This window comes from Natator depressus, chromosome 8 (assembly GCF_965152275.1).
Source record: "Natator depressus isolate rNatDep1 chromosome 8, rNatDep2.hap1, whole genome shotgun sequence".
NCBI classification, from domain to species: domain Eukaryota; kingdom Metazoa; phylum Chordata; order Testudines; family Cheloniidae; genus Natator; species Natator depressus.
The window spans coordinates 44,443,813-44,453,518 of record NC_134241.1 but is presented as its reverse complement, the minus strand read 5'-3'; positions in this window follow the sequence as shown (position 1 = coordinate 44,453,518).

Genomic DNA, 9,706 nt, shown 5'->3' with positions numbered 1-9,706 from the left:
CTACCTCGCTTTCAGGACAACCCCTTTCTTGGCACCTCGTTAAAAAAAGTTAAATAGATATAGTTCAGCAAAGAGGCCTAAGAGTCTATGAATATTTGAAACTAATAAATATGAAGACAAGGGAGGAATTTATCCGCGGGGAGACGAGGGGTTAATGCTAGAAGTGATGGGATCAAACCTGGAGAGGCTGCTCATCAAGAACTCACTGAGAGTTAGTTGCGTTGGGTTGTGCCAAAGATTGTGAGAAAGTTGGTAAATCCCCTAGTATGGACTGGACAAAATTAGAACATGGACTGTAGGGAGTAACTCTGCTGTGGTGGGGGAGGGGACCCTACCAGATCTTCCCCAGCTCTAACAGCAATAATCTCATGTCTCAAACAGATGCAATTTTTCAACTCATCCTATTATGTGTACAAGGCCCTTAAGCCTCTCCCTGCTTTCTCTGCCCCTGGGTTAAGCCTAAAGATTAGAGATTTAGGCCTGGTCTATACTGGGGGCGAGGGGGGAGATCGATCTAAGTTACGCAACTTCAACTACATGAATAACGTAGCTGAAGTTGACGTACTTAGATCGACTTACCGCGGTGTCTTCACTGCGGTGAGTCGACTGCTGCCGCTTCCCCGTCGACTCTGCCTGCGCCTCTCACGTCGGTGGAGTACAGGAGTTGACGGGAGAGCGCTCGGGGGTCGACTTATCGTGTCTAGACTAGATGCGATAAATCGACCCCCGCTGGATCGATCACTGCCCACCGATCCAGCGGGTAGTATAGACATACCCTTAGGGTTGCCAGCTTGGACTGAAGCTATTCCGGGAGATTTTTTCCACAACATGACGTAATGTCCTTTTCTTAAAATATCCTATTAAAATCTCCTGGATTGCTTTCAATAGTCACTGGGAGATCAATGCCAATTCCGAGTGACTCCAGGCCAAACCTGGAGAGTTGGAAACCCTATAGAGACTAGACACTGGTATCCAGTTCATTTGTGTCCAGCTGGGTGACTCTGGGCTTCCTTCCTTTGGGGGACACTTTTTGGAGTCTATGGAGGCTTACAGCCTTTTGGAGAGCTAATGAGGGTCTCCATAGGAAATGATGGGCAATGCATTGAGGGGCTGGGCCTGTTTCGCTGCTGGTTTTAAAGAAGAATTGTGTTACGGTAGGTAGGGACCAGTTTATTTCTCCCCATTCTCATCTCAGTTTGCTTTCCCTGGTACCTCCGGGGGAGCTGAAGGGGAACTAGCTTTGCATGGTCGCCTATTTCTGGGATGTCAAATTGGATTCAAGACAATGGGCCACATGCACCAAAGTGGGGGCAGGAAGGTATAAAGTATGCTGCTCTGTGGCAGCTAATTCCCCAACATGCTTTGCCCTGAGAGAGGGGCAGCTCCTATAGGGGTTTCACCCTAGGAGAGACGAGTTTGTGGCCAGGATTTGCATCATGAGAGACTGCATTGATGCAGCATTGACCTTGCTGTGCCCTCTTCCCACCTGCTTGTTGGGCTACACCCGCTAAGCCACTTGACACCACCAAGACCCTAGGCAGAAGTCAGCACAACTTGAGGTGGAATCTGACCCCAGGTCAGGTAGTAGGCTGCATAGGACAGAGCTTGTGAATGAAGCTGTCTGACTGAAGTTGTCTGGTTGTTATTATACAGCCTTTGCATTGCAGTAGCAGATAGAGGCCTCAGTCACAGCTCAGGGCCCCCCTGTGCTAGGTCTGCCTCTGCCCCAGAGAGCTCACAATGAAGGATATGATGGGACACAACAGACGGATGGGGTGACTGATGAGGGTGGGGAATATGAAGAAACATTAAAGTGAGCAAATTCTACAAAGCTCACCACCAACCCAGCCCCTGTTAGTTATTTTTTCTGGCTTGTACATTTTCTTTGGCTGTTTCACATGGGTATACAAGCCCATGCTAGAAAGAAATTAGGCAACGTCTTTAGCAAGAGCTCCTACCCCTTTAAGAGGATCTTTGGGTGCTTCCATGCAGTTTTTAAGAAACCCATTTGGAGAGCGGTCACATCAGACATGGCGCCCAAGGCTAAGTACAGTAGTTAAAGATACGCTCTAGGCAGAGAGGTTTCAGATGGTCGGAAGTATGTCGTGAGTGACCATGGGTCTGTGCCCCAAGCTGTGTTTTGTGTACAGGATCTTGGAGGTGGTGTGCTGGGAGGCTGGGACTGCAACACACTGAAATTGAATGAGTCTAGCTGCCAAACAAAAGGGCAACAGTCCCAGGGGCCTGCCCTGGCTGGGGAAAACCAGTCTGATGCAGAGGGAAAACTTCATATATAGGCCCTGGGAGAAAGGCCATTGAGCAATGTGGTAATTTGGCCCACACAAACACCAGAAGGGAGATGGGCTTTGAAAAAAGGGCATTTCACAGAGAATGGGGAGAGCAGGCTGGGTGAATCCCATTGTAGATAGGAAACGGAGATGAGGCTGGGTCCAAAAAGTACCCCCCCCCCGAGCTTACTAAAAGAATGTAAGGTCATAGAATTTAAGGCCAGAGGAGACGACCAGATGAGATCCGCTAGACTGACCCACAGGCCACCAGCACCACCCAGCCCCCGAACACTAAACCCAACAACCGAACGTAGACTGAAGGATTACAGCCCAGACGAGACTGGACTATTATGTGCCCCAGGCAGAGAACAGGAGGGACTGAGGTGCACCAGTTCCTGAGGCCCCTGCAATGGCAGGGAAATGAGGAAGTGAGATAGACCCAGGTAATCCTGGCAAGTGACCCACACCCACACACTGCCGAGAAAGGCAAAAAAAACCCAAGGTCACAGCCAGTCAGACCTGGGGGAAATTCCTTCCTGGCCCCACACTGGCAATCAGTTAGACCTTGAGCTTGAGAGCAAGAACCAGCCAGTCAAGCACCCAAGAGAAAGGGCGCTCAGTGCCACCTCAGAGCCTGGCCCTCCCTGTCCAATGTCCCATCTCCAGCTGTGGCCATCCTTGTGAGGACGCTGAGTCAGTACCCTTCCTGTAACACAAGGGGGCATGTTTCAGAGTAGCAGCCATGTTAGTCTGTATCCATAAAAAGAAAAGGAGGACTTGTGGCACCTTAGAAACTAACAAATTTATTAGAGCATAAGCTTTCATTAGCTACAGCTCACTTCATCGGATGCATACAGTGGAAAATACAGTGGGGAGACTTTATATACACAGAAAACATGAAACAATGGGTGTTACCATACAGACTGGAACAAGAGTGACCAGGAAAGGTGAGCTATTACCAGCAGGAGAGCTGGGGCCGGGGGCCGGGGGGGGGGGGGAAACCTTTTGTAGTGATAATCAAGGTAAGCCATTTCCAGCACTTTACAAGAACAGTAGGAGAGGAAATAAACAAGGGGAAATAGTTTTACTTTGTGTAATGACCCATCCATTCCCAGTCTTTATTCAAGCCTAAGTTAATTGTATCCAGTTTGCAAATTAATTCCAATTCAGCAGTCTTTTGTTGGAGTCTGTTTTTGAAGTTTTTTTGTTGAAGAATTGCAACTTTTAGGTCTGTAATCAAGTGACCAAAGAGATGGAAGTGTTCTCCGACTGGTTTTTGATTATTGACTGGTTATAATTCTTGACATCTGATTTGAGTCCATTTATTCTTTTACGTAGAGACTGTCCAGTTTGACCAATGTACATGGCAGAGTGGCATTGCTGGCACATGATGGCATATATCACATTGGTATATATGCAGGTGAACGAGTCTCTGATAGGTTTCAGAGTAACAGCTGTGTTAGTCTGTATTCGCAAAAAGAAAAGGAGTACTTGTGGCACCTTAGAGACTAACCAATTTATTTGAGCATGAGCTTTCGTGAGCTACAGCTCACTTCATCGGTGTGGCTGATGTGATTAGGCCCTATGATGGTGTCCCCTGAATAGATATGTGGACACAGTTGGCAACGGGCTTTGTTGCAAGGATAGGTTCCTGGGTGAGTGGTTCTGTTGTGTGGTGTGTGGTTGCTGGTGAGTATTTGCTTCAGGTTGGGGGGCTGTCTGTAAGCAAGGACTGGCCTGTCTCCCAAGATCTGTGAGAGTGATGGGTCGTCCTTCAGGATAGGTACTCCAACGAGAGACTGCTGAATTGGAATTAATTTGCAAACTGGATACAATTAACTTAGGCTTGAATAAAGACTGGGAGTGGATGTGTCATTACACAAAGTAAAACTATTTCCCCATGTTTATTTCCCCTCCTACTGTTCTTGTAAAGTGCTCGAAATGGCCCACCTTGATTATCACTACAAAAGGGCCCCCCACACCACCCCCAGCTCTTCTGCTGGTAATAGCTCACCTTTCCTGGTCACTCTTGTTCCAGTCTGTATGGTAACACCCATTGTTTCATGTTTTCTGTGTATATAAAATCTCCCCACTGTATTTTCCACTGTATGCATCCGATGAAGTGAGCTGTAGCTCATGAAAGCTTATGCTCTAATAAATTTGTTAGTTTCTAAGGTGCCACAAGTACTCCTTTTCTTTTTACAAGGGGGCATGCCATCTATCTTAGCTTGTGGTGCCATGTACAATTACTCCAAGTATGTGTGTCGGCTGTTTGGCATTATATCACCTGAAGCTGCACCTGCATGGTAATAAGCAGCTGGCACAGGTGGTGTGTGGCACCCAGATCCTATCTAAGGGTGGGAGAATTGTGGAATTCCAACCCCAGATCAGTGAGGGCATGAGGAGGGGCACTCAGAGAGATGAGGTGCATAGAGAAAGGGGCCAAACAGCCCCATAACTGTGACAGGTATGATGTGGTTACTATTGTTTAAATATATTACCATTTATTCTGCTTATGCGACAATATGTCCAGTTAGAAACAAAGGCCAAGATTTTCCAAACTGGGTGCCTAAAGTCAGGTGCCTAAAAGTCCTAATCCAGCATTGAGAAACTCATCTTAAATCCATATTTATGCAGCTAAATAACCAGCCAGATTTTCAATAGTGCTGGGCACCAGCAGCTCCCCCTGACATTATTTCTACGGGGGAGGCCGTTGGATGCTGATTTGTCAGGCTTGCCGCTAGCACTCGCAGAGTGTCTAGGTTCTCCACCTATCAAAACCTTGTGCAAGGCTCTGTGCTGGCTGAAAAGTGAGCCTGCCAGCTGGTAGGGTATGTGGTGATGTGTCCATTACATTACCCTGAGCCCCTTCCACACTGTTGGCAGGATGTAGGTAGTTTCATTAGGACTGTAGCAGGAAGCCAGGCATAATTGGGCTAGGAAAGATTTTAGGCAGAAGCTCTATGGTGAATCAGAGAGAGAGAGAGGTGTTGGGGATATCCCTGCTCTCCTTTGGCTCCTTGTTCCTTGTTCAAGTTTGGAAGAAAATGACTGATTCTTTGCATTGGTCCCCAGTGATTCCTGTTCCGGGTCAAGTGTGCCCCACTGAGAAAGAGAGTGGTAATAGCAATCATGTGTTTTCTGCAAAAAGACTTCAGATTGTCCAATGCACTCAAATGAGCAAATGCTTACTGTGACTGGCGCAGGTAGGCGCTTTGTTAAGACCATATTTATTTAATAAAATCAATGGTGAAAAGCTATTAATTATGTCTGGGATTATCAAAGGGACTGAAGGGATTCAGGCACCTGACTCCCATTGACTTTCCAAATGCTCCCAGGCCCTTTTGAAAATCCCCTCCCATATCAGGTTTATAGATTGCTATGATTTATTATTTGCCATAGCAGGCTGAGACCGCAGCTCCATCGTGAGGGGCACTGTACATCCATAGAACACAAAGACAGCCTCTTCCCTAACGACCTTCTCTCTCTAGTTGTAGGAGTCACCAAAGCCAGTGCTTCTGCCTCGACCCTTCCCCAGCCCAGTCCTGCCTGGCTTTCTTCTAGAGGTTTAGAGAACAGGGTCAGGATTTTCCAAAGTGACCAGTGATTCTGGGTGCCCAAACTGAGGCACCTTAGAGGGGCCTGATTTGGAGGAAATGTTGAGCACTGGCCCTCCAAAAATTAGGCCTCATTAAGGGGTCTCAAATTGGACACCTTAAATCCGAAGCCTTGGCCACCGTACATATATCCCCTTAACTGGAAATACTGTACTGGTGCTCACTCTTTGACTTCCTGCTGCAATGCTTTCGGGAATAAAAACATCAAAGGTTTCTTTGGAAGCCAGCAGAAGTGATCAATGTTTCAGTGGGGATGTATTCAGATCATGAATCACAACAGGAAAACACTTGATTATCAGCCAAGGATGTGTACAGGGAGTTTGCCTATTCCCTTAACAAGGCAGAAGATAGCTATTTATGTTGCTTTATACAGGATGGCCCTGATCTTGCATGTGTATCCACAAACATGGACTCTCTACTCCTGGGTGAAGTACCATTGATTTGAGTTTTGGCTGCGTAAGGACTATGTAGGAACCTTTATTGATGCTCAACCTGACTAGTTAAATACTTTATATATACCCTGAATGTTAATGTGACATGTGAAACTATGGTGGCTCGTTCTCCTGGAGAGGTCTATATATAAGTATATGGCTGAGCCCTCGCTGACTGCATTGGTAACCAGGCACTTTGTTGGGACCTCATATAGATGTTCCAGCCACTTGAGTATAGAGCTGGGGAGAACAGTTTTTTGTTTTGTGTTTTGTTGGCAGTTCTGAAACAAATTGAGGGGAAAAATTGGTTTGGGTGAAGCCGAATTGAAAAATTGTTACACATTTTGGCTCGACTTAAATGGGTTGGGAGCCAGCAGGGGTCTCTCCCTTATAACCTTTAGCCCAGTGGTTAGAGCACTCAGCTGGGATGTGAGAGACCCAGATTTGATTCCCCTCTCTGGCAGGTGGGGAGAAGGGATTTGAAGGCCACTTCACTGTAGCATTCCCACATGAACAAATGCATCCTCACAACACTCTGGGGAGGCAGGGAGACATTGTTATCTCCTCTTGGCAGATGGGGAACTAACACAGAGAAAAAACCAAGGGCCAGGTGCCTAGTTTCCATTGAAATCAATGTGAGTTAGGTGCCTAAATACCTCTGAAGATCTGCGCCTAAGTGACTAGTTCAGGGTGGCACAAGCAGTTTGTTGCACAGCTAGGAAATTAACCCAGACATCCTGAGTCCTGAATCACAAAGTCATGCTTCTTCTTCCCCTACAGAAATATGCTTGTAGGGGGGGCTGGAGTGAGGGCAGGAATTCCTGTGCTATGTAACTTATGCCACATGATGCCCATGCACTTTGAGTGGGGAACATTGGTTGCTGTAGCCCTGTCCATATGGTGTATGACCCTGGAGTGACCAACAAGATAGAATCTGCATAAATGCCATGACAACATGCAGCACAAACGACTAACTCCGTTCTTTGGGGATTTTACACACATTTAATTTCCTTCTGTTTTCCATGAAAGCAGGCACTATGGGCACCAACATAAGATTTGTTAAAGGGAGGTGAAACATGCTTGCAGTGTTTGGAGCTGGATTACATGGAGGACAGGGCTCAGAGTTAGGGGTTCAGTATGGGCTAGGGTTCCATTCTGGATTCAGTGAGACTGAAATCTCATAATCCAGTCTCATTGGCTTCCACCTGAAATTGAGTAAATCTCACCAGATCAACTGTTCCTGAGAGGTTTAACCTACCATGGAACACATCTGATCCAGGTCTGGGAAAAGGGCATGTTCTGCTTTTTGGATCACCCCAGGAACCTAAACAATAAGCGGGTAGAATTCAGAGCTGGGGATTCCACTCTGAATTTACCCTAACCTTCCAAAAATTGAGAAAGGGGACAGTCAGATTGGAATTTCCATCTCCAGGTTAGGTCTATCTGTAATTAGCAGCTGACTGGTAAAATATGCCACGTTCATCACAATTACAGTCTGTTATGAGGTGAACCCCCAGCATGGGTGAGAAAGGGTCAAAGTCTAGTTTGGTACATTCACTCCATCTGGGCGGTAATTAGATTGTCACTTGTCAGTCAAGGAGGGTAGGACTAAAGAAGGACCAGGTGATAACTCAGCAGACACCTGGGCCTTATTAATAGGATTCAGCACATACTTCCATCAGGGGAGAAGTCGCAGGGAGAAACCAGGCTGGCTGGCTTAGATTGGGCAGAACAGTGCATGAGAGCAGAGGTGGGGAAAGGCAGTGGAACCCCAGGAAAGCATTGCACAGAGGGCCCAGAGGATAGGTTGGTTCCCTGGGACTTTGGATGACACTTGGACCTTTTCTTGTTACCCTGGAAGGGGTCTAAAGTAGCTCCTTCTCAGCTGGAGGGCTGAGTGGTGCACAAAGACAGATGGCCTGAAGGGGGTGCTGTAGATGAAAAGCCCTGCAACCTCACACCCTGACAAAAGGGGGCGTTTTCAAGGGTGCGGACTCACCACTGCACAGTCCAAATGCGAAGATGACTTACATATACATCTATTAAGAACTGGATTTCACGAGAGCATCAAGAACAGTGAAAGTGACCTGTATGCAGTTTAGGAAGATACATCATTTATATCAGCCCCATCTGAGATGTCTAGCTCCTCTGTTGAGCTACTCTGCTATCCAGTGCTTGAATGCTACAGCTAGTCACTGAATGTAGTCTGCATTCAAGCTGGCAGGGAATTTTTTGACTAACCATGCCAATTTGTCAAAATCCCGACTGTTCACTTAACACGTTTGGTTACAACTAATCTCCCAACTCAAAACAGTTTTGGGGGGGAAAAAGTTTAGAATTTGTTCAGGATTTGTTCTGGGATTTTCAAAATGAAAAATTCCAATACAAAATCATAGATTCGTAGGATCGGAAGGGACCTTGAGGGGTCACCTAGTCCAGTCCCCTACACTCATGGCAAACAGAATTACTTTGTTTTTAAATGTAAGTGAATTAGACTGAAAAACAAAATTGAAACTGAATGTTTCAAAATTATTGAACCAAAGCATTTCAGGTTTCAGAGTAACAGCCGTGTTAGTCTGTATTCGCAAAAAGAAAAGGAGTACTTGTGGCACCTTAGAGACTAACCAATTTATTTGAGCATGAGCTTTTGTGAGCTACAGCTCACTTCATCCAATGAAGTAGCTCACGAAAGCTCATGCTCAAATAAATTGGTTAGTCTCTAAGGTGCCACAAGTACTCCTTTTCTTTTTGCAAAGCATTTCAATTGACCTAAAACAAAAAAAAAATTATTTTGTGAAAATTTGACATTTTGATCTTTTGTCCCAGTTTGGGACAGTAAATATATATTCAAAAACATTTCCTCCCCAATTCTACTCTGCATGCTGAGGTCAGACTGAAGTGGTCTACTCTCACCAACACTGAGTTGAAAAGAGTTTGAGTGACAGGGAACTAGGGACAGGAACAGAGAAGTTCTGAAGGGAAAATCCCTAGGCACAGTAAGACAAAGAGAATGTTTGCTCTGAGGTGTCAGCTGTGTTGCTATTTCACTTAACAATACAGGGAAACCCCTGAGGGAGAGGGGTGGGACATGTCCCATGTGTTTATATGTTATAGCATGTTGGGACCTGCCTGTTTATAGACCCATACACAACGGGACAAGTTTTGCTGTCAGTTCCACCGGCAAACAGCTTGAATGTCTTTACATATTGCCTGTAGCTGTGAGGCTGGGAGTACCTTCCCCAGACTGAAGAAGAGCTCTTTGTGGCTCAAAAGCTTGTCTCTCTCACCAACAGACGTTGATCCAATAAAAGATACTATCTTCCCCACCTTGTCTCTCTAATATCCTGGGACCAGCACAGCTATAACAACA